Source organism: Chiloscyllium plagiosum, unplaced genomic scaffold (assembly GCF_037043375.1).
Source record: "Chiloscyllium plagiosum isolate Xiang-an unplaced genomic scaffold, Cpla_swu_hap1 HiC_scaffold_2, whole genome shotgun sequence".
Taxonomy (NCBI): domain Eukaryota; kingdom Metazoa; phylum Chordata; class Chondrichthyes; order Orectolobiformes; family Hemiscylliidae; genus Chiloscyllium; species Chiloscyllium plagiosum.
Window position 1 is genome coordinate 42,349,855 of NW_028270140.1, and position 26,384 is coordinate 42,376,238.

Here is a 26,384-nt window from a genome sequence, read left to right on the forward strand (position 1 = left end):
AATGTTTTTATAAACCTCTATAAGGTCACCCCTCAGCCTCCGACACTCCAGGGAAAAAAGCCCCAGCCTATTCAGCCTCTCCCTATAGCTCAAACCCTCCAACCCTGGCAACACCCTTATCAGTCTTTCCTGAACTCTTTCAAGTTTCACAATATCCTTTCTACAGCAGGGAGACCAGAATTGAACATAGTATTCCAAAAGTGGCCAGTACAGCCACAGCATAACCTCCCAAATCCTATAGTCAATGCAATGACCAATAAAGGCAAACATACCAAATGCGTTTTTCATATCCTGTCTACCTGTGACTCCACTTTTAAGGAACTATGAACCTGCACACCAAGGTCTCTTTGTTCAGCAATGCATCCCAGGACCTTACTATTAAGTATATAAGTCCCACCCTCATCTGCCTTCCCAAAATGCAGCACTTCATATTTATCTAAATTAAAATTTATTTCCCACTCCTTGGCTAATTGGTCCAAGTGATCAAGGGCCCATTGTAGTCCGAGGTAACCTCCTTCACTGTCCACTATTCCCACAGACTAGTCAAGTAGCAGCCTGATATACTCATTCTCACAGATCCAAGCATTACTGTTAAGGTCCTAGATGCCTCCATCAAAATCTCTGCATAAGTCCATGTAACCAAATCCACGTGATAGCAGAGTGTTATATAGTCAGGAAAGTGTTGCTGTTGAAGTCCTCAGCATTGACTCTGGACCCCATGAAGTATTATGCCATCAGGTCAGACAAAGATAAGGATATCTTCTGCTAATTATTAGATCTTGCTCCCTTTCAGTTGATGAATCAATACTCCTCCATATTGAACAAACCAATTTAATAATCTTCTCTCATAACTGTTAAGTCTGTGATGATAGTTTCCACTAATTAACTTATATCTCAATTTGCTTTTGAATTAATTTCTCATAAATCTCTTACCAGAACAACCTTCTCCAAAGTACAGAATTAGTTACCATGGCTACTCGTTCTGGTGTCCATGAATTATAATATTTTAAATAGATGAAATAGTTGGTCTCTTCCTTAAAGTTACACCTATCTGTGTGAAAAAATCTACAGAGTTGTTGTGCAAGAAATAAATGAGTTTATCATGAAGCTGTTTGCTCTTTCTGCAGAGAGCTGCTTCTAAGAAAATTGATGCAAACCACTTCAAAAGCAAAGATTTTACTTTGCATAACCATGCCTCATTTTCTGTGATAAAATCATCGAACAGCAAGAACACAGAAGGAGGCTATGCAGCACATTGTGTCCATGGAAGAATTCCTCTGCACAAGCAAGTCCTCTATCGTCACATGTTTTATCCCCTGTGGCTCTACATTTTTTTTTACTCTTTCCTCTCTTTTGAAGGACTGAATCTATCTTTCTCTTTCATATGCTCAGGTAATACATTGCAAATCCTATCCATCTATGAAATTAAGAAAACTTCAATTGCTTTAAATTATTTCCTCTGCTTTTCGATGCATCTGCCAACAAAGATAATTTCTCTTTACCTTCTTAGTACAGACCATTCATGATTTTGAACACTTACATCAAATATCCGCTTAAACATTTTTCTCCCCAAAGAGAATGGTTTTGCTTCTTCAAGCTAAGTTATTACTACGAGCCCCTTATGCCAAGAATTAGTGCCATCACATACTTATTAAAGTATGGTTACTGATGAGAATCATTTCACATAAATACATCCAGCTCCAGACTGAAAACAAAAAATTCTGCAAATCACAGTGGGTCAAGCAGTATCCATGGAGAGAGAGCAAGCTAATGTTTTGTGTCTCGATGAAGTTTTATCATCAGCTCTGATGAAGAGTCATGTAGACTTGAACTGTAAAATTAGTTTGCTGTCCCTCCAGGGATGCTGTCTAACCCGCCATGATTTCCAGTATATTTTGTTTTCAGTACAGATTCCAGTATCTGCATCAATTTGCTCCTACAATCAGATTCAAATGTGGTTTACTCTGGTAAATAATATGTTCCATTTTTATTCTGATCACTTTCTTTTGAAGAGAAGATGGGAGAAAAGAAAATAAATGGTCACCTGATGCATTTGACAGAAAGTTAGTCACTGTTGTAGTGTAGAAAAATGCCGTACACTACCAGGAAACTGAAAGATTTACATTTTGATGTGGGTATGTTATACATAGCAGAATTAATCAAGAATCTTTTGATGGCTGCAAACTCCTCTTAAAATTAAAACTTACTTAAAAGAAAATAATGATTTCAGATGACCAAGTTAAACAATATCACTTTTCAATAAGTAATTTCGTTTCAAACCTGGCTTAAAGAACCTTTTGATAGCTGAAGTGCCTCTCCTGAGTGAAAAACCATGCACTTAGCATTCTAATCAGCTTGATAAAGAAATCAGTCAAGTGCTCTCCTCAACTAACCTTTATTATGATGACAGACTTTTTTTTTTCTTTTTCTGGAATTGAAGAGGTAATTTAATCCGACCTTTAAAAAGTAACCATGAGTAAATGTGTTATATTGCTTAAGCATTGCTTTGGGATGATTAAGTCCTCTAGATGACATTCCAGAAGATTTAGTTAATCATTTGGTTATTATAATAAAATTATCATTATAATTAAAGTATTGAGGGGGTACTGCAACAGTCAAAGGTGGTTTATTTTAGATGAAATGTTACACTAAGGCCCCATCTGCCTATTCAAATGAATATGAAAAGTCTAATGGCACCATTTTGAAGAAAACTGAGGGAAATGTCCTCAGTGTTCTGGTCAATATTCATCCGTCAATCAACATGACAAGGACAGATTATCTGACCTTTATCACAATCATGTTTGTGGGAGTTTGTTGTGTTCAAAATTAGCTGAAACATTTTCTCCATTAAAATTGTGACTACACTAACACTGTGAAATATTTCAAAAGCTGCAAATGGCGTTCAGACTTTTGGCAGTTGGAGAAAGCGCTATGTAAGTGCATGCCTTCTTTTTAGTCTCGACATCTCCCACCTTTCAACCTCTTGACATTATCAATGGCCTAGTCATGGAGGGGACACTCCAGTCTTACTCAAACACTGTTTAATCCCCCAGTGAAATCGCGTAAGCCATGAATATTTTTCACAAATATTGTAGGCCAATGTTTCACAAGAGAGTACCATGAAATCATCATCAGTGACTGGTATTTATATATGTCTTTAATATACAGAAATGTCCAAGGCCACTCACAGGACAAGATTTGACACCAAGATATGCAAGGAGACTTTAGGATCAGTGCTGAAAAACTTGATTGCAGCGATGGGTTTTAGTGTGCTATTTAAAGGAGAACAGGTAGTACAGAAGCAGAGGTAAAAGGAGAAAAATCTAGACTTCATGGTCCAATAGTTGAATGTGCAGCCACTAAGACAAGGTCTAAGGAAGTTGAGGGTGCATAAGGGATTATAATTGGAACATAGAAGCATTGGCTTTAGGAGAAGCATCAGGCCAGTTAGCCTTTTGAGCCTGATCTGCTATTCAGTCAGATTACAGTTGATCTAGTAAAGGTCTCAACTCCACTTTCCTGATAAAGGCAAAACCTTTAAGTGCTCATTAGATTAGCAAAGAAACAATGAAACACATCATCAGCATCTTCTGTTTTTACAACCTCTAAAAGTTGTCAAGTATTGTTAGATCAATGGATCATCTGCTAAGCTGAAGTATATTCATTGTTTTGAAACTTAAAATAGTATTTGTAATGGCTACAACTATTATAACATTACATGTAGTTGTGGGATAACGTGGATTTTGACAGCATGATTTGGCTATAACATCGCTGAAGAATTTGGGAATTTTTGAGAACGCTACCTCCGTTCGCAATAGCACAAATTCAAGGGATTAGTTCGTGCACTTCATTCCGCGTATGTACTGATGTTAGCTACTAACTGAGCAGCTTTCTGTGAGAGGTACTGTACAGAGAGCAGCTTGCTTACATTTTTTAAATGGACTGTGTTAAATTTACTTTTGTTTCATTAATAAATATGATTTCACCCTTCTTTCAGCTATGTTATACTTTTTGTGAGTCTTTTGGGTGATTTTTGAGTGATGGTGAATGATTTTATTTATTTTTTTGCTGGGCTGCCCCTAACCCCACTTTTCCATCGGCCCCATTATTTCTATTAAGCAATTTTCTATTAAGCGAGGTTTCTCTAGAACACAGCTATGCCGTTATAGGAGAACTGCTTGTAATTTCCTGGGACATTACTAACAGAATAGAATGCTGTACACTTTCCATTTGAAATAATCTGCCTATCAATGGAGGTGGGCAGATGCAGAGACTATTACATAACTTTTAAAAGTAGGTCTTTAAAAACACAGCAGAAGTGTCAGTCAATTTAATCAACATAAAACATGACAGCAGAGGCTGACAACACGTTTTTACACAATTTTTATACATTATGATGTTTTTAGTTATTAGAAAAGTTAACATACTGCATGAAAAAATCAATTTTGCTTAATGTAAGTATTAACCTACCTTCACACAACAGATTTGTCTGATGAATTACAACAGTAAAAATACACGCAATCCAGCAGTTACAATTAAAAAAACCATAAACACTTTGCACCTGATCAGAATGATCTTGATTCCTTCGGAGAGGTCCTCCAGTGGTCAGTACATGTGTTTTAGGATTTCAAAAACTCTACATCACCACACAAAATTAGCGTTGAGAATGATATACAAATTTCCTACAGTTTTCTCAGTAGGAGGCAGATGACAATTGTTTCCTTTCCAAAACAAAAATGGCCAATACTTTGCAAGCCAATTGTCGTCATTTAGAGATGAAAATCTGTCCAAAGAGGACCTACCTCAGTTTCAAGTTCTCATTGATGTACATGGCTCATGTTGGGAATTGAATTGAATTTTGGAAATAGTTTCCCAATCTCCCATTGCACTGTATATGATTGAACTATGACAATTGCCAAGACAATCAGACTATTTCTTTTGTTGTCATCAAATGGCATTTCTTATATTTTCAATATCTGCTTTCTTCCTGCCCTGCCACTAAAACTTACTCCAGACATTGCAATAACTATATAGATCTCAAAAACCTAAGATGTTACGTTTCCTTACTGATTCCAGTCCATGTGCCTGTAGTTCACTACTCTTGTCCTTTCATAATATTCTATTTTTGCAAATTCAACTATCGCATTATTCTAGCCTCTGAGACATCTTCTTGTAATCTGTAAAAAAACAAGCTTGACAGATCAAACCACCTTTTTTATATTAGTGTCTTAAACTCTTATTCAAATTGCTTTTCAAGCTGATAATCATAATTGAAAAAATATACAGAATACACAACAATCAGTGCATACCCTGAACAAATGTGAAAGTATAAATTCCACATCAAAAACAACCCAGTGGAAGCAATAAATAATTCATTCATTTTATTGTCTCTTTCTTGCTTTCAACATTGTTGTTCTATCACAATTTGAATTATATCACTGGTTAAGTTGCTGAATTGTGGGAAAACTATAATTTAGTTTACTCATGGGAAAGTATATGAGTAATTGAATTTTTCTACCTGAAAACATGAGACCATGAGTTAGACATTGTTCCTTGTGCAATGTAAAGACTGTATCTTTTATTAATTTTTTTTTGTATTTTCAATTGTGGGCTGAAATTTGGAAAGGACTGTTTAAATAAAAGGATTATTGCACTTTTAAAAAGGAAGTTACGAAAAGTAATTGGAAGTGGTATATATTCCATTGCTTTGTTCAAGCTTTGATCCATCTATATAGTTAAATCAGATAAATTTTGTGAACTTTAATAAAATCTTTAACTTTTGTGACAATTCCAGGAATAGTGGGGTTTGACTTCCTGCACACTAACCCAGTAAAGCTTGACAACAAAAGGGGTGATAAAGAAAGACTTGAATACATATAGCATCTTCTAAACTATAGGACATTAAAAAAGCTTTTTCCTTGCTAAGGAAATTCTTTTAAAGTGTACTTGCTTGCGCACATCAAGCTTCCACAAGCAGCAATTTGGTAATTATTAGATAATGCATATTTTGTGATGGTTTTGGGATAAATAAAACAAAGATGTTTACTTTGAAATAGTAACAATGGATTGCTCAGGTCCAGCTGAGAAGTCAGATGCAGCATCAGTTTAACATCTTATCCGAAGACAGCACTTTGAACACTTCTGTTGTTCTGCACCATGATAGATTTCAGAACTGAAAGTGGGATTGAATTGTTCTGCCACAGAAAGAAACATGTTTCTAACTTATCCTTAGCTTAAACCTCTGTGAGCAGATTGTTAATTTTAAATCTCTGTCCATTTGCTTTCCATTGAAATAAAACTAAGAACTGTGAATGCTGGAGGTGTGAAAGAGAAACGGAAATTGCTGAAGGATGTCAGAACTTTTGATGAAGAGTTTTAAAACATTAATTTTGCTTTCTCTCCACAGATGCTGCCAGATCTGCTGAGGTTCTCCAGCAATTTCTGTCTTAGTTTTTATTTCCATTTGGATTCAACTGAGGTAAAACTTGAGAGAGATGTAAAACAATCCCTCAAACATTATCATCCAGTTCGTACTATCATAGGAAATTAGGAGCTACCTACGTTTGTGCAGATCAGTTTGTGCAGTGAAACTGGTTACCATTCTGCAGCTGAAGATTTTGAAATATCTTGACATTCAATTGTGAAGAATGAAATTCATCTTATTTTATTTTAATATTTATCTAGCCAGTGAAAATCTGTTGGTTCTATTCTGAATTTTGGAGCAAGATCAAAACCAAGGGAAAATATTCATTGCATCTCTGCATTGGTTTATATGAGATTATGATTTTGATTCACCATGTTTGCTGCAAATTAGTTTACTTTGAAGTTCATGAGAGGCAAACCAGTAAGCATGGATGGAGAAGGAAAACGTTATATTGATAGTCACAACTAGATTTGGCTGTCAATTATGAGTTTGTCACCAATCCTTTCTGCATTCTACCTGGTGACATTAAAGGGCTGTTACCGTTCTCTTGGGTAGTTTAGAAACAAACTACGTGATGATTTGATTTATTCAGCTTTCTACTTCTAAAGACATTGAATTTTGAAGTTGTTTTGCTTTAGCAGATAATATTGTGCTTCAAAGCACTGGACATTTCTGAAAGGTCTAGACTTAAGCATTAAAGGAATTGTTTTTGTTTTCTAACCCATCCTCCTATACAGAGCTTTAGGATACTTTTCAGTCAGTCTAATAGGCCTTTGAGAAAGGAATACTACATACATGGAGAACTTCAATAATTATGGATCACTAAGACAATAGAGTTATCAGTGATCCTTTGTTACATTATAACCAGAAAAAAGGAGACACAGGAGATGAGATGCAGGACATTAGCTTCTTTGGCAGCCTTCGTTGGCAATGCATTCTAATATCTGTCTTTGTGATAGAAATGCAATCTGGTAGCATTGTGCTTCCCGGCTTGTTGTGGTCAAGTGGCACTGACTGAGAGTTGTCATCCTGCAAGCAGTCTGAGTAAATGAAAAACAGGCCAGACATGTTGTCTTGACAGCTTGAAACATGATGTCAGAGTGGAACTGAGATTAAGTCTTGAAGAGCTGTTAAAATAGAGGAAAATGTTCAGAGTTATGAAAGTTGCCGTAAACAACTCAAAAATACTGAAAACGAACAACAAAGAAATTCTGGGTTAGACAATGGCTTCGGCTTTCTAACTCTGGTCAAAATGAAAAGTGAAATGAAGCTGAACTGGCACTTATTCCATGTGCAATTACAAAACTACGAACAGATCTTCCCAACAGGACAGAACAACAATGCAAGCCATCCAGAAACTGAGTCACGTCTGAGGAAGACAAGGGATGTACTCTATTGCCCGAACATGAGCAATGAAATTAAGGATCACATTGACCGATGCACTACTTGTAATGAATTCCAAGATAAACAATCTACAAAGCCACTGATGACACATCACATTTCAGAAAGACCATAGAAGATGCTGGGAATGGACCTCTTCACTCTTCAATGAACTGATTATCTTGTGGACAAACTGACTTCAATGGCTGTAATGGCATTTCTGACATTTTGACGTGCAACAGTGTCCCACACTTCACAAGTAATGTTAAGCCACTTCATTAATGACTGGGAAATCCAACACCATATATCATCTCCACACTTCAAACTGGAAAGATGAGTTTAGCAGCGAAAATTGACAAAGGAATCACCAATCAGTCAAGCAAATGGACATATACAATCAAACCTTGAGTGGAGAAACTCAACTATGAAGGCATATGGCACAGTCTGGTACAAAGACTAATGTTACTGGAGTGATTGGAATGAGGGTCAGGTGGATCTCATTGACTGTGAGATCTCTGATTGGAGTCATTATCCTGGGTCAATCAGGGTGCCTTGGCTGTCAGGTAACAGGAGATTCAGACAGCCTCCTTAATATTGGGACTGGCTGTCAGCTGTCTGGTCAGAACCCATGTACTGTGCACATGTAATAAAGGGTGACTTGGTGACAGGATAACAACCTCTGTGAAGTTACTTCAGTCATGCTGCATACAAATTGCTCTTCCAGTACTTCCAAGTCCCTGTCTGCAAAGTGGGATGCCAATTTTCCTTTATCTGCCCTTACCTGAACTATGCAGGGCTGCTCTGTGCTACCAGCATTTAATCTGATGTACCATTTCCTTTTACATATGGCACCAGTATTACAGCTTCCAGAATATCCCAGCAGTAGCAAATACTTCCTGCTCTGACAATGGGAGAATCTGACCAGCAGTGAATGGGCAGGACATCATAGGAGCATGTTACCTAGTTAATAATGTGACTTTGAGAAGATATTTCCATTTCTGTTTTTCAGCGGCAGCAGCAACTTGAAGGGTGGGAGCTTGCACCAGGGCCCTGCCGGGAGCGGTGAGCGGACCAGCAGGGATGGCAGTGCAGGGAGAGCAATGATCTTCCTGCATGATGTTTGAGGTGAGGGACACCATTAGTGTCCCATCCAAGTACATCTGCAGGAAGTGCACCCAACTCTCACTCCTCCAAGACGGTGTTAGGGAACTGTAGCGGGAGCTGGATGAACTTCAGATCGTTCGAGAGGCAGAGGTTGTGATAGATAAGAGTTACAGGGAAGTAGTTACTCCTAGGCACAAAGAAAGCTGGGTGACTGTTCGAAGGGGGAAAAGACAGTGAGTGGAGGGATCCCCTGTGGTCGTTCCCCTGAAAAACATGCATACCGTTTTAGATACTGTTGAGGGGGACGACTTACCAGGGGTATGCAGTGGGGCCCAGGTCTCTGGCACAGAGCCTGTCCCTGTTGCACAGAAGGGAAGGAGGGAAAGAAGGAGAGTGTCAGTCATTGGAGACTCGATAGTTAGAGGCACAGATAGAAGGTTTGAAGGGAACAAACGAGACTTGCAGTTGGTGTGTTGCCTCCCAGGCGCCAGGGTCCGTGATGTCTCGGATCGTATCTTTGTGGTCCTGAAGGGAGAGGGTGACCAGCCTCAAGTCGTTGTCCATGCAGGTACCAATGACATTGGTAGAAAGGGGGATAGGGATGTAAGGCAGGATTTCAGGGAGCTAGGGTGGAAGCTGAGTGCTAGAACAAACAGAGTTGTTATCTCCGGTTTGTTGCCTGTGCCATGTGATAGCGAGGCAAGGAATAGGGAGAGATATCAGCTGAATACGTGGCTGCAAGGATGGTGCAGGAGGGAGGGTTTCAGGTTCTTGGAAAATTGGGGCTCATCCTGGGGAAGGTGGGACTCGTACAAACAGGATGGTCTTCTTCACTTGAACCAGAGGGATACTAATATCCTGGGTGGGAAATTTGCTGGTGCTATTCAGGTTTAAACTAGCTCAGTAGGGGGATGGGAACCAGAGGTGTAGTTGCAGTGCACAGGAGGATGAGAGTAGGAAGGACAGGGACAGGATTTCAGGGTAACAGGAATGTGCCAGTAGACAGCAAAATGGTTTCAAGTATGTCTACTTCAATGCCAGTAGTATCTGAAATAAAGTAGGTGAAATGCAGGGGATGCAGACAATGGAAATGTCGAGCTGGTTTAAGGAACAGATATTGCGTGTCCTTGATAGGTATGACCCTGTCACGCAGGGAGGAAGTGATAAGGTAAGGGAACCGTGGTTTACAACAGAAATTGCATCTCTAGTTACGAAGAAGAAGGAGGCTTATGCATTACTGAGGCAAGATGGTTCAGGTGAGGCGATGGAAAGTTCCAGATCAGCTAGGAAGGATTTAAAGAGAGAGTTAAGAAGAGCAAAGAGAGGACACGAGCAGTCTTTAGCAAATAGAATAAAGGAGAACCCTATAGCTTTCTATAGGTATGTGAGGAATAAAAGGATGATTAGGGTAGGAATAGGGCCAATCAAAGACAGAAGTGGGAAGTTGAGTGTGGACCCTGTGGAGATCGGAGAGGTACTAAGTGAACATTTTTCATTGGTTTGCACTCAGGAAAAGGAGAACATTGTAGAGGAGAAGAATGAGGCACGAGATATTAGACTAGAAAGGATTAAGGTTAGTTACGAACAGGTGTTATCAATTCTAGAAGGAGTGAAAGTAGACAAGTCCCCTGGTCTGGATGGGATTTATCTGAGGATTCTCTGGGAAGCTAGGGAGGAGATAGCAGAGTCTTTGTCTTTGATATTTGAGTCGTTATTGACTACAGGTTTGGTACCAGAAGACTGGAGGATTGCAAATGTTGTGCCCTTATTCAAGAAGGGCAGTAGAGATGACCCAGGTAATTATAGACCAGTGAGCTTTACTTCTGTTGTAGGAAAGGTTTTAGAAAGGATTATAAGAGATAAGAGTTATAATCATCCAGCAAACAACAATTTGATTTCAGATAGTCAACATGGTTTCATCAAGGGCAGGTCGTGTCTCACAAACCTTCTTGAGTTTTTTGAGAAGGTCACCAAGCATGTAGATGAGGGAAGGGAAGTTGACGTGGTATACATGGACTTCAGTAAAGCCTTTGATAAGATTCCACATGGTAGGCTGTTGGAGAAAATGCAGAGGCATGGAATTGAGGATGATTTAGCAGTTTGGATTAGAAACTAGCTTTCTGAAGAAGGCAGTTATTGGTTGTTGATTGAAAGTATTCAGCCTGGAGTCCGGTTACTAGTGGTGTGCCACAAGGATCTATTTTGGGACCACTGATGTTTGTCATTTTTATAAATGACTTAGACGCAGGCATAGGTGGATGGATTAGTAAATTTGCAGATGACACTAAAGTCAGTGGATTCATGGACAGTGTGGAAGAATGTTACAGGTTGCAGGGGGACTTGGATAAACTGCAGAATTGGGCTGAGAGGTGGCAAATGGAGTTCAATGCAGCTCAATGTGAGGTGATGCACTTTGGGAAAAATAACAGGAAGGCAGAGTACTGGGTCAATGGAAAGATTCTTGGGAGTGTGGATGGGCAGAGGGTTCTTGGAGTCCATGTACATAGAGCCCTGAAAGTTGCCACCCAGGTGGATAGTGCTGTTAAGAAGGCATACGGTGTGTTAGGTTTCATTCATAGAGGGATTGAGTTCTGGAGCTGCAATATCATGCTGCAACTATACAAAATGCTGCTGCGGCCACACTTGGAATATTGCGTACAGTTCTGGTCCCCATATTTCGGGAAGGATGTGGGAGCATTGGAAAAGGTGCAGAGGAGATTTACCAGGATGTTGCCTGGTCTGGAGGGAAGGTCTTATGAGGAAAGGCTGAGAGACTTGAACCTGTTCTCATTGGCAAGAAGAAGGCTAAGAGGGGATTTGATAGAGACATACATGATGATCAGAGGATTAGATAGGGTAGACAGTGAAAGTCTTTTTCCTAGGATGATGATTTTAGCATGTATGAGGGGGCATAACTACAAAATGAGGAGTGATAGATTTAAGACAGATGTCAGAGGCAGGTTCTTTACGCAGAGAGTGGTAAGGGCATGGAATGCACTACCTGCTAATGTAGTCGATTCAGCCACATTAGGGAGATTTAAACAATCCTTAGATAAGTACATGGATGATTTTGGGATAGTGTAGGGGGATGATCTGAGAATAGTTCACAGGTCAGTGCAACATCGAGGGCTGAAGGGCCTGTTCTGCGCTATATTGTTCTATGTTCTATGTTCTAAAATTCACCAGGCCTCATGGAGAGAAATTATCCGTGAAATGCAATGAAATAACTCCTAAGTAATTTCTGGTAAAATTTTCCCAATTGTGTATAAAGCATATGCATGGTCTGATGAGAATAACCAACTGAAACTGCATGAGAAGAGGCACCTGTGATGCTGGTGCCATATGTAAAAGGAAATGGTACATCAAATGAAATGCTAGTAGCCCAGAGCAACCCTGCATAGTTCGGGTAATGGCAGGTAAGGGATTATAGATGCTTTGTAACTCAAATTTACATAATAGCACATAATTTATTTTTGACTTTTGAATGAAAAGGGAGATTTTGGGATAGAAATACTTACTGTTACAATATGCCTTCTGGGATACTGATTGACCTGTAGAATGAGTCACTAACAGTGTAATACCACATTGCAGCTAACTTCAATTAAGTCACAGGACAGGCTAGCCGTGTTGGCTCAGGAGCTCAAGAAAAACCCATACTGTTGCCAAGCAGAACACGGTCAACATGATAAGACCACCATTTGCAAGTTCCTGTCCAAGTCCAGACTATCTTTGTAGACTGAACTCCTGGTTTCACTGTACTTATACTTGGCTTGAAATTAAAATTGCAGACAATATATGGATAACAGAGACATCCTTCCATTCATATAGTTTTTTCAATGATCACCACACATCACAAGATGCTCTACATCCCCAATTAAGTACCACTTAATTCTACCGAACTTCTGTAATGTAGCAGATGCAGTCGTCAATGTATACTCAGCAAACTCCCACAAGCATAATGTGATAATAAACAACTATTCTATTCTTGTGGTAGAGGGATAAATATTCGCCACAGATAACTCTTCCGCTCTTCATCAAAATAGTTCCAGGAAATTTATAACATCCCCTAAAAGGACAGAGTGGTCCATGATTTAAAGTCATACCCAAAAGAAGGCACCTCCCTCAAAACCAATTCATATTGGAATTTGACATATATTTGAACCCTGTGATTCTAAGGTGAATTTGACAAAACATAAAAATGAAAATAAAAGTTGACATAATACATAGCCTACTAATTTGGTCAAAATATGTTTTTCTCACAACACCAGGTTATAGTCCAACAGGTTTAATTGGATGCACACTAGCTTTCGGAGCGACGCTCCTTCATCAGGTGATAGTGGAGGGATTGATCGTAACACAGAATTTATAGCAAAAATTTACAGTGTGATGTAACTGAAATTATACATTGAAAAATTGATTGTCTGTTAAGCCTTTCATCTGTTAGAATACAGTGATAGTTTCACTTCTTTCATGTGTAAATCACAAAACCTTTTTTTAAAGTTGCATTCTCGGGTTAGCTGTTAACAATGGTGATAGCTAGACAGTATGTTGAAGGTGTTAGCCCCCTGTGTTCTCTGTCTATGCCATGATGCTTAGATTGATTCTAATCTAAAATGTGAGATAACAGAGTTTTACATAAATTCATGCAGTTTTTGAGCTCAGAGTTCTACACGAATGCATGTAGTTTTTGAGCAAAGTACAATGTAACTCTGCAAATACAAATTCACCCCACAAAATATATGTGTGCATGTGGGTCGTTGTCTGTCTGTGTGTGTGTCTATCTGTCTAGGGTGGGGGTTATGAGTGTGAGAAAGTGTGTGTGTGTGTGTGTGTGTGTAGTGAGTGCAGAGTGTTTTAAGTCTGTGAGGGGGTGCATGTGAGAGTGTGGGAGTGTGTGTGTCTATAAGGGTGTGTGTGGGTGTCTGTGTGCGCGTCTGTGTGTACCTGTGTATGTGAGAGTGTGTGTGTGTAGGAATATCTGTGTGTATGTGTAGTGCAATGGTGATCACCTGTAATGTGACATGAACCCAAAGTCCCAGTTGAGGCCCTCCCTATGGGTATCGAACTTAGCTATTAGCCTTTACTCGGCCACTTTTCTCTGCTGCCTGTCCCGAAGTCCACCTTGGAGGATGGTCACCCGAAGGTCCGAGGCTGAATGTCCTGGACCACTGAAGTGGGAGGGAACCCTCCTGTCTGTTGATTGTTGTGCGGTGCCCATTCATCCGTTGTCGTAGCCTTTGCTCGGTTTCCCCAATGTACCATGCCTCCGACATCCTTGCCTGCAACGTATAAGATAGACAACGTTGGGCTGAGTCACATGAGTATCTGCCATGTACAAGGTGGGAGCTGTTCCCACGTGTAATAGTGGTATCTATGTCCACAATCTGACACGTCTTGCAGCGTCCACCATGACAGGGTTGTATGGAGTTGTCCTGAGAGCCGGGCAGTTTGCTACGAACAATGATCTGTTTGAGGTTTGGCGGTTCTTTAAACAACCAAATATATACTAATGCACAAATAACAAGTAAGGCAGTCAGGTTGAGACAAATGCCGTGGGTAGTGAAAAATCTATAGTCAGTGGAAACACACTTCCAGATCACTAGTCTGGACCACAAGCACAAAATAAGTTGTTCTCAGTATGTTGACTTTTATTGTTAATAATACAATGTTGCCTGCAAAACTGTAGACAACCTTTAATTCATTTGCAATTTGGTTGGATCCAGTGTCTTGCATTTTCTTTTGTCTTAGAGTGCTTTTATAAGTGTCTCTGAATGTAGTTTTTCCTACTTTTTTGACAGAGAGTGGGAGACAGCATTCAACAAAAGCAGGAACAGAAAGATATTGCTGTAACTGGCTCTTTGAAGTTTTTAATTACATTCCACCCACAGGGCCCATTTTAAGTTTTACCAGACCAATCAAAAAGCAGTTCCTGAGCTGAGATCTCCTGACCTTACACCTATGGTGCCAATTTGCCTTGACTCACTGTATCAAAAATGTAATGATATCTCACATTGATCAACTTTTTTTTTCAAGTTGCAAACTGACTCCTTGAACAATGAAACAAGTATTCTATCTTCTCATTCCTTGGTGCTCAGACCAAAATAAAAGGATGTCATCTTTACACACATAAGGAAATAAAAGTTCTGCAGATTGCACTCCAATACAAACTTATTCAGACAAAACTGGGAAATGTTCCTCAAAACTGTCTGATGAGCTTGTCTTCTCATTACACAAGATGCAAGATCAAAAACACCCATTCAAGATATCACAAGACGTGTTTCCATCTAATATCCTGGGAGGGGAATGAGGGGAATAAATTTGGTTATCTTTTGATTTGAGTTGATGAAAACTCTGGCCCATGCATTTCTGCTAAGGGTCTTCATGTGACTGATCAGGCAAATTTTTGACTACACAAAAAAAAATCAAACTGCAGATGCTGGAAATCTGAAACAAAAACAGAAATCGCTAGAAAACCTTATGAGATCTGGTACATTTGTGGAGAGAAAGCAGACTCAACATTTTGCATCCAGTGATCCTTCTGGAAGAAAGACACCTGAACCTAAAACATTGACTATATTTTCTCTCTGCAGTTATTGCCAGACCTGACATTTCTTGACTAATAGGTATTTGGACTCATGAGGTCAATGTCCCATCAGGTAGTGGGATTGGATGTGCAGAATTCTCTTCCTTTTCTTTCCTGCCTTCTTTATTGTGCAGTCTGTATTACCACAAAGATGTTGTGACTCAAAGCTGGGTGAATCTACTTGGACAAGTTATCCATTCAACCCCTCCTCACTTGATGATGCCATGAAATAATGAAGGAAAATGGCACGCAAAATTAATTATTCCCTTCCTCCAATGGACACAACTATCACATGCTATGAGATCCAAGGAGGAGTCAGCTGTGGGTTTACAAAGGGACAGAGTCAGAAAGATTGCATTATGACAAAATCAGGACTTATGTAAATGTTTTCAGTAATTTTGAAGGTGATAGGCATGAGATAGAATTGAGTGGAAATCCAAAACCAATATATTTGATTTGATTTAAGCTGCATTGTCATGTGTACTCAAGTACAGAAATACAGGAGAACAGTGAAAAGTGTATAATGTCACCATACACAGCACCATCCTTGGTATGAAGCTAACTAGGTACAAAACTTCGGTAATAGTGGTAACAAATAAACAAAGTTAAAAGTAAAGCATCATCATTGTTCTCAGTATAAGTAGAAAACTAAAGAAATAAAGTTAAATGTTAGCATTACAATCCTTTGTAGTATTAAGTGGAAAAATAATGGAATAAAGATCAAAGTTCAACAGTTTTTCTTAAGTGAACTCCTTGCCAGGGCTCAATCTTCTCTGCTTTGGCCAGCCCTCTGGGAAGCCTTGGGTTTCCAGCTCTCGACACCACAGATGCTGGGGAACATCCTCATTGACACTTCGGACCTACTCTGACCACGTTAAGCTCAGGCCCACAGCCACTTCCATGCACCAGATCACAAGCCAACACTGCTCAGGAGCCATGGCCGCTGCTACACTTCCCGTGAAGCCATCGCCATTGCTGCCTCTTCCCAGAACTCCAGAAGGCGAATACAAAAAAGACTAGCAGGAGACAGGAGACAAAAAAAAAATCCAGCAGGAGACAGGAGACAAAAAAAAATCCAGCAGGCCTGGAGTAGATAGGCTTACTGTGCCGGTGCCGCCATCTTGAATAGCTTGCTTGCGCTCTCTCCTCCGTGCTGCCAGGTTCCCTCACTCTTACTGCCACTGCCTTAAAAGGCCTTAAAAAGGAAGGAGAACAAAAGCGAAAGGAAAAATAAAAGAGAAAAAAGAAAACAAAGAAAGCAAATGGAGGTAGACAAGCCCCAGACCAGAAGCTCAAAGGCAGTGCTGCTAACACATTGCCACCATCTTGTACATTCAATCGAACTATAAAGTACCATTGCAGCTATAATTTAAAATTGGCGATAATAATGATAAACAAACATTAACATGAGTCAGATCATTAATTTAGTCTAGTTGTCGACTGATTCATTTTAAAACATACTGAGCATTTTCCAGCTCTACAGTCAGCAATAATTTCTGCTCATATATGGGTTAATTTACTCAAGCAATTACACTGTTGGTTTGAGATATAATTTAGATTAAGTTGTGATGGATCAAGAGGTAATAATGTGCATTGGTTTATGGTATGCTTTAAAATTGGAGACTCATAATTGCTTAGGTTCATTGCATGACAAGTAGTGAAAGATGCAAAGCGTGCTCAAGTGATAGAATTGTGAATTGTGGTGTGAATTGCTTGCATTAGTATTCTGAGATACCATTTCATGTCTTCTGAATCTATACTGGAAACAGTTTTTATTAAGCTAACATGAAGAAAAACAACTTGCATTTACATAGCACCTTTCATCACTGTATGCTTTATAGCCAATGATATATTTGAAGTCTCGATATGAGCTTGAACCCACAGCTTTCTTTCACAGGAGAAAAAATGTTTGCAGATGTGGATCAAATCAAGTTAATAGTCTCAGTCGCCTCTTTACATTGAATTTTAAGAGTAATCATGAGGTCTGTCTTCCAGGGACAAAGGCAAAATCTCGTTATGAGTTACAGGGGAGGCAATGACTGAGTGGTTTAATTGCTAGATTTTAAATCCAGAGATTCAGCACATGTTCTGGGGACCTGGGTTTGAATCCTTTCCTGTCAGTGGTAGAATTTGAATTCAATTAAAGCATTTGGAATTATGAATCTAAACATGAACATGAAAGCATTGTTGATTATCAGAAAAGCTCACCTTGTTCACTTATGTCCCCTGGAGAAGGAAACTGGTCTGGTCTACATGTGGCTCCAGAACCACTGCAATGTGGTTGCCTCTTAATAGTAATTAAAAATGGGCAAATAAGGTCACCTCTCAACCTCATAAGGTCCAGTGAACAAAAGTTCCAGCCGATACAACATATTTTTCCAACTCAAATCCTCCATTCCTGGGAACATTCTGGTAAATCTTCTCTGAACCCTATCCTTTTTATTACAGGGCAACCGGAATTGTACACAGTACTCCAGAAGAGACCTCACCAACATCCTGTACAACCTCAACATGATAGAGTCATGGAGGCATAGAGATGTACAGCATGGAAACAGACCCTTCAGTCCAACCCATCCATGCCGACCAGATATCCCAACCCAATCGAGTTCCACCTGCCAGCACCCGGCCCATATCCCTCCAAACCCTTCCTATTCATATACCCATCCAAATGCCTCTTAAATGTTGCAATTGTACCAGCCTCCACCACATCCTGTGGCAGCTCATTCCATACACGTACCACCCTCTGCGTGAAAAAATTGTCCCTTAGGTCTCTTTTATATCTTTCACCTCTCACCCTAAACCTATGCCCTCTAGTTCTGGACTCCCTGACCCCAGGGAAAAGACTTTGTCTATTTATCCTATCTATGCCCCTCATAATTTTGTAAACCTATAAGGTCACCCCTCAGCCTCCGACGCTCCAGGAAAATCAGCCCCAGCCTATTCAGCCTTTCCCTGTAGCTCAGATCCTCCAACTCTGGCAACATCCTTGTAAATCTTTTCTGAATCCTTTCAAGTTTCACAACACCTTTCCGATAGGAAGGAGACCAGAATTGCACGCAAATACAACAGTTGCCTAACTAATGTTCTGTACAGCCGCAACATGACCTCCCAACTCCTGTACTCAATACTCTGACCAATAAAGGAAAGCATACCAAATGCCTTCTTCACTATCCTATCTACCTGCGACTCCAACTTTCAAGGAGCTATGAACCTGCACTCCAAGGTCTCTTTGTTCAGCAACACTCTCTAGGACCTTACCATTAAGTATATAAGTCCTGCTAAGATTTGCTTTCCCAAAATGCAGCACCTCGCATATTTATCTGAATTAAACTCCATCTGCCACTTCTCAGCCCATTGGCCCATCTGTTGCAATCTGAGGTAACCCTCTTCGCTGTCCACTACACCTCCAATTTTGGTGTCATCTGCAAACTTACTAACTGTACCTCTTATGCTTGCATCCAAATCATTTATGTAAATGACAAAAAGTAGAGAGCCCAGCACCGATCCTTGTGGCACTCCACTAGTCACAGGCTTCCAATCTGAAAAACAGCCCTCCACCACCACCCTCTGTCTTCTACCTTTGAGCCAGTTCTGTATCCAAATGGCTAGTTCTCCCTGTATTCCATTAGATCTAACCTTGCTAATCAGTCTCCTATGGGGAACCTTGTCGAACGCCTTACTGAAGTCCATATAGATCACATCTACTACTCTGCCCTCATCAATCTTCTTTGTTATTTCTTCAAAAACTCAATCAAGTTTGTGAGACATGATTTCCCATGCACAAAGCCATGTTGACTATCCCGAATCAGTCCTTGCCTTTCCAAATACATGTACATCCTGTCCCTCAGGATTCCCTCCAACAACCTGCCCACCACCGAGGTCAGGCTTACCGGTATATAGTTCCCTGGCTTGTCTTTACCACTCTTCTTCATCAGTGGCACCACGTTTGCCAACCTCCAGTCTTCCAGCACCTCACCTGTGACTATTGATCATACAAATATCTCAGCAAGAGGCCCAACAATCACTTCTCTAGCTTCACACAGAGTTCTCGGGTACACTTGATCTGGTCCGGGGGATTTATCCACCTTTAACTGTTTCAAGGCATCCAGCACTTCCTCCTCTGTAATCTGGACATTTTGCAAGATGTCACCATCTATTTCCTTATAGTCTATATCTTCCATATCCTTTTCCACGGTAAATACTGATGCAAAATATTCATTTAGTATCTCCCCCATTTTCTGTGGCTCCACACAAAGGTCGCCTTCCTGATCTTTGAGGGGTCCTATTCTCTCCCTAGTTACCCTTTTATCCTTAATATATTTGTAAAAACCCTTTGGATTCTCCTTAATTCTATTTGCCAATGCTATCTCATGTCCCCGTTTTGCCCTCCTGATTTCCCTCTTAAGTATACTTCTACTTTCTTTATACTCTTCTAAGGATTCACTCGATCTATCCTGTCTATACCTGATATATGCTTCCTTCTTTTTCTTAACCAAACCCTCAATTTCTTTAGTTATCCAGCATTCCCCATACCTACCAGCCTTCCCTTTCACCCTGACAGGAATATACTTTCTCTGGATTCTTGTTATCTCATTTCTGAAGGCTTCCCATTTTTCAGTCGTTCCTTTACCTGCGAACATCTGCCTCCAATCAACTTTTGAAAGTTCTTGCCTATTACCGTCAAAATTGGCCTTTCTCCAATTTAGAAGTTCAACTTTTAGATCTCGTCTATTCTTTTCCATCACTATTTTAAATTATGGTTGCTGGCCCCAAAGTGCTCCCCCACTGACACCTGAGTCACCTGCCCTGCCTTATTTCCCAAGAGTACGTCAAGTTTGGACCTTCTCTCGTAGGTACATCCACATACTGAATCAGAAAATTGTCTTGTACACACTTAAGAAATTCCTCTCCATCTAAACCTTTAACACTATGGCACTCCCAGTTGATGTTTGGAAAGTTAAAATCTCCTACCCTAACAACCTATTATTCTCACAGATAGCTGAGATCTCCTTATAAGTGTGTTTTGCAATTTCCCTCTGACTATTGGGTGGTCTATAATACAATCCCAATAAGGTGATCATCCCTTTCTTATTTCTCAGTTCCACCCAAATAACTTCCCTGGATGTATTTCCAGGAATATCCTCCCTCAGCACAGCTGTAATACTATCCCTTATCAAAAATGGCACTCCCCCTCCTCTCTTGCCTCCCTTTCTATCCTTCCTGTAGCATTTGTATCCTGGAACATTAAGCTGTCAGTCCTACCCACCCCTGAGCCATGTTTCTGTAATTGCTATGATATCCCAGTCCCATATTCCTAACCATGCTCTGAGTTCATCTGCCTTCCCTGTTAGGCCCCTTGCATTGAAATAAATGCAGTTCAATTTATTAGTTCTACTTGGTCCCAATCCTCTGCTCAAAGGTCTGTGAAATGTAGCTGGCACATGTACATTGTGTGAATGGGCATACATTGCCAGAAATGGCCTGTTGATGGGACTATTATTTTATCCAGGCAGCACCACCAATAGCGATGAATATTGCTGAGGCTACAACACAAGGGAGATTGCCATTGCACCTCAATGTCAACATAACCTTCAAACATTGTGCCTAATCCATGGTGCGGAATTCATTGAGCAACAATGCATGTTGCAGCTCGTACCCTGTTGAAGGTTTTGGACTCCCCATGATTGAAGGACTCCTAACTGAAACTGCAGGGAGACCATGGTGGTGTAGTTGGAGATCTTCCCATGCTTTCTTGATAAATGCTAACATAGATGGAAATTGTTTCTTAAAGGGTCATTTGGCAGCTGGACATGCAATTGGGACACTACCTTTCACTGGTGACATACTCATAGTGACAGCAAAATGTTGCCTCTATAATACAAGTTGTGTGATTTACATATATTTTAATATCATCTCTTTGAAGAAGATTGTCTAAGATTACAAAGAGATTTTGTTCAATTCAATCAATGAGCTGAGAAGTGGCAGATTGTGTTTAATTTGGATAAATGTGATGTATTGCATTTTGGTAAAACAAAGTAGGGCATGACTTCTACAAAGAAGGGCAGGAATTATACAGATCCCTGGGGTAGAACAAAGGGATCTAAGGGTTCAGATACATAATTCTTTGAAATTTATGTCATGGGTAGACAGGGTGGTTACAAAGACATTTAGCATGCTTGCCTTAATTGCACAGACCTTTGAGTACAGGAGTTTGGACTTCATGTTGAGATTGGTGCACTCTTCTGGAGTACTATGTGCAATTTTGGTTGCAATGTAACAGGAAGGATATTATTAAATGGAGAGGGTTCAGAAAAGATTTACCAGAATGTATCCAGGAAAGGAGAGTTTGAGTTGGAAAAATACTTTGCAGACCGGGACTTTTTTTCACTGGACCATAGTAGGTTGAGGGGTGACTTCATTGAGGTTTATAAAATCATGAGGGGCAATAGATAAGGTGAATAGCAAAGATCCTTTCCACAAGGTATGGGAGTTCAAAACCAGGAGGCATATGTTTTAAGGTGAGAGGAGGAAATTTAAAAAGGACATATGGAGCAATGGTTTTACACATAGAGTGGTCCATATGTGGAATGAACTGACAAAGGAAGTGGTGGATGCAGGTACAATTACAACTGTAAAGGTTTGGAGGGACATGGGCTGAACGCAGGCAAGTGGGACTAGTTTAGTTTGGGAACAGTCTGGCTTGGATTAGTTGGACTGAAGGGTCGGTTGCCATGTTGTATGACTCTGTGGCTCTATTTTAGAGGGAAAAAACAATGACTGTAGATGCTGGGAACCAGATTTTGGATTAGTGGTGCTGGAAGAGCATAGCAGTCCAGGCAGCATCCGAGGAGCAGCAAAATCGACGTTTTGGGCAAAAGCCCTTCATCAGGAATAAAAGCAGAGAGCCTGAAGCGTGGAGAGATAAGCTAGAGGAGGGTGGGGGTGGGGAGAAAGTAGCATGGAGTACAATAGGTGAGTGGAGGAGGGGATGAAGGTGATAGGTCAGGGAGGAGGATGGAGTGGATAGGTGGAAAAGAAGATAGGCAGGTAGGACAAGTCCAGACAAGTCACGGGGACAGTGCTGAGCTGGAAGTTTGAAACTAGGGTGAGGTGCGGGAAGGGGAAATGAGGAAACTGTTGAAGTCCACATTGATGCCCTGAGATTGAAGTGTTTCGAGGCGGAAGATGAGGCGTTCTTCCTCCAGGCGTCTGGTGATGAGGGAGTGGCGGTGAAGGAGGCCCAGGACCTCCATGTCCTCGACAGAGTGGGAGGAAGAGTTGAAATGTTGGGCCACAAGGCGGTGTGGTTGATTGGTGCGGGTGTCCCGGAGATGTTCCCTAAAGCGCTCTGCTAGGAGGCCTCCAGTCTCCCCAATGTAGAGGAGACCGCATCGGGAGCAACGGATGCAATAAATGATATTAGTGGATGTGCAGGTAAAACTTTGATGGATGTGGAAGGCTCCTTTAGGACCTTGGATGGAGGTGAGGGAGGAGGTGTGGGCGCAGGTTTTGCAGTTCCTGCGGTGGCAGGGGAAGGTGCCAGGATGGGAGGGTGGGTTGTAGGGGGGCGTGGACCTGACCAGGTAGTCACGGAGGGAACGGTCTTTGCGGAAGGTGGAAAGGGCTGGGGAGGGAAATATATCCCTGGTGGTGGGGTCTTTTTGGAGGTGGCAGAAATGTCGGCGGATGACTTGGTTTATGCGAAGGTTGGAAGGGTGGAAGGTGTGCACCAGGGGCGTTCTGTCCTTGTTATGGTTGGAGGGGTGGGGTCTGAGGGCAAAGGTGCGAGATGCGTTGGAGGGCATCTTTAACCACATGGGAAGGGAAATTACAGTCTCTAAAGAAGGAGGCCTTCTGGTGTGTTTTGTAGTAGAACTGGTCCTCCTGGGAGAAGATACAGCAGAGGCGGAGGAATTGGGAATATGGGATGGCATTTTTGCAAGAGGTAGGGTGGGAAGAGTTGTAATCCAGGTAGATGTGGGAGTCAGTGGGTTTGTAAAAATTGTCAGTGTCAAGTCAGTCGTTATTAATGGAGATGGAGAGGTCCAGGAAGGGGAGGGAGGTGTCAGAAATGGTCCAGGTAAATTTAAGGTCAGGGTGGAATGTGTTGGTGAAGTTGATGAATTGCTCAACCTCCTCGCGGGAGCATGAGGTGGCGCCAATGCAGTCATCAATGTAGTGGAGGAAGAGATGGGGAGTGGTGCCGGTGTAATTACGGAAGATCGACTGTTCTATGTAGCCAACAAAGAGACAGACATAGCTGGGGCCCATACACGTGTCCATGGCTACCCCTTTGGTCTGGAGGAAGTGGAAGGATTCGAAGGAGGAATTGTTAAGGGTGAGGACCAGTTCGGCCAAACGAATGAGAGTGTCCGTGGAAGAGTACTGCTGGGGACGTCAGAAGAGGAAAAATCGGAGGGCTTGGAGGCCCTGGTCATGGCGGATGGAGGTGTAGAGGGATTGGATATCCATGGTGAAGATGAGGCATTGGGGGCCGGGGAAATGGAAGTCTTGGAGGAGGTGGAGGGCGTGGGTGGTGTCTCGAACATATGTGGGGAGTTCCTGGACTGGGGGGGATAAGACAGTGTCGAGGTAGGTAGAGATGAGTTCAGTGGGGCAGGAGCATGCTGAGACAATGGGTCGGCCAGGGTGGTCAGTCTTGTGGATCTTGGGAAGGAGGTAGAACCGGGCAGTGCGGGGTTCCAGGACTATGAGGTTGGAAGCTGTGAGTGAGAGATCTCCTGAGGTGATGAGGTTCTGTATGGTCTGGGAGATGATGGTTTGGTGATGGGGGGGTAGGGTCATGGTCGAGGGGCGGTAGGAAGAGGTGTCCTCGAGTTGGCGTTTGGCTTCAGCGGTGTAGATGTCAATGCGCCAGACTACCACTGCACCCCCTTTATCTGCTGGCTTGATGGTGAGGTTGGGATTGGAGCAGAGGGATTGGAGGGCTGCGCGTTGTGAGGGTGAGAGGTTGGAGTGGGGGAGGGGTGTAGACAGGTTGAGGCGGTTAATGTCCCGGCGGCAGTTGGAAATGAAGAGGTCGAGGGCAGGTAATAGGCCAGCGCGGGGTGTCCAGGTGGATGCAGTGTGTTGGAGGTGGGCGAAGGGGTCCTCGGAAGGTGGGCGGGAGTCCTGATTGTGAAAGTAAGCTCGGAGGCGGAGGCGGCGGAAGAAGTGTTCGACGTCACGGCGTGTATTAAATTCATTAATGCATGGACGGAGGTGGATGAAGGTGAGTCCTTTGCTGAGGACTGATCGTTCGTCCTCAGTGAGGGGAAGGTCTGGAGGGATGGTGAAAACTCGGCAGGGCTGGGACCTGGGATCTGGTGTGGGTGTGAAGCTGGGAGTGGGGGCGGAGCCAGTAACTGGAGTGGGTATGATGGTGGGGGGAATGGGGGTGGAGTCATGAGCAGGTTCTGGGGGCCAGGAATGGTGACAGTGGGATATGTGGGGGGGCGTGTCAGCAGAATGCAGGTGAGTGGCATTGGTGGGGGCGAAAGTGGTGGCAGACATGGCAGTAGGGGTGGCGGAAGTCACTGAGCGTGTGACATCAGCGATGATGTGAGGGGCGGAAATGATGTCACGTGTGATGTATGAGGAATTGTGAGGGGCAGAAGTGGTTGTGGGAGTGGCCATGAGGGGGCAGAAATGACATCATCAATCAGTGTGGGAGTGGCAGCTGCACCAGTCACATGGCTAATGGAGTCCAAGCAGTTCCAGAGGCCGGGGGAATCTTCTGGAATGTTTGAGGAGTGCTGGTTATGGAGGTGGGTAGATAAAAGTTTGCTGTACTTACAGTTTTTGATGTTTGAGATGGAGTTGAAATACTGTTTGTTGAGAGTATGGATTCTCCTGAGGATGGAGTACAGATTGGGTCCTTTGCAATTCTAAGAGAGTGTGGCCCTCAGCTGAGGCAGGGCTGACTGTAGAGAGGTTAGGTGCCGGCGCATTGCTGCAAGTGTGGAGCAGAGGATCTTGAAGGAAAACTGTTGCTGGTGTTTTTGAATCTGTAGTCTGTACTGTTTGTCCTGTTCGGGTCCAAACTCTGCTGGTTTAAAGGTGGTCCGGAGTCCGTGTGGGATGAGTTGGTTACGGAGGCAGGCACTGAGGAAGCAAATGTGGCTGTGGTAGCAAGTTTGTTTCAGGACATGGTTGAAGATCTTCAGGGCAGAAGCAATGACCTGGGAGTTGCAGTGGGAGAGGGACTCCCAGAGATTCTTGTAGAGAGAGGAGAAAAACTTCTTCAAGGCAGGCACCCTTGCAAGAGGTTTCGCAGTAGGGTTAAAATCAACGAGGTAAAAACAATGACTGCAGATGCTGGAAACCAGATTTTGGATTAGTGGTGCTGGAAGAACACAGCAGTTCAGGCGGCATCCGAGGAACAGCAAAATCGACGTTTTGGGCAAAAGCATTTCATCAGGAATAAAGGCAGAGAGCCTGAAGCGTGGAGAGATAAGCTAGAGGAGGGTGGGGGTGGGGAGAAAGTAGCATGGAGTACAATAGGTGAGTGGGGGAGGGAATGAAGGTGATAGGTCAGGGAGGATTGGATTAGAGTTTGCATTTTGTGGTAGTGGCGTGTGTTGGTCTGTTTGTATGAGATGATTTAGTGATTTAACTTGTCAATGTTTCTGTAGCCATGTTTTTTTTTGTATGATCAGTATGAGAGATAGAGTCCCTTGGGTGATCATGCAAAGTTATTTGCATTTGGAGACATTCATAAGCGGACAGAATAAACATTGAGGAGAATTAGCTTGCTTTCACTTTCGAATGAACAATTTTTTTTCTGGGAAGAAAAGCCATAGCTTGTAAAGCTTTTGTTTTTATATTCCCAGATATCCTATTTTAAACAGTTTCACTTAGAGAAAGGAGTTAGTTCAGAAAAGTTAGAAAATC

General features: G+C 41.9%; 1 pseudogene; it reads left to right on the forward strand.

Annotated features, from left to right (window-relative positions):
- The first annotated feature begins 8,884 nt into the window (after window positions 1–8,884).
- On the forward strand, window positions 8,885–9,802 carry LOC148151868 (uncharacterized; annotated as a pseudogene).
- The last annotated feature ends 16,582 nt before the right edge of the window (window positions 9,803–26,384 follow it).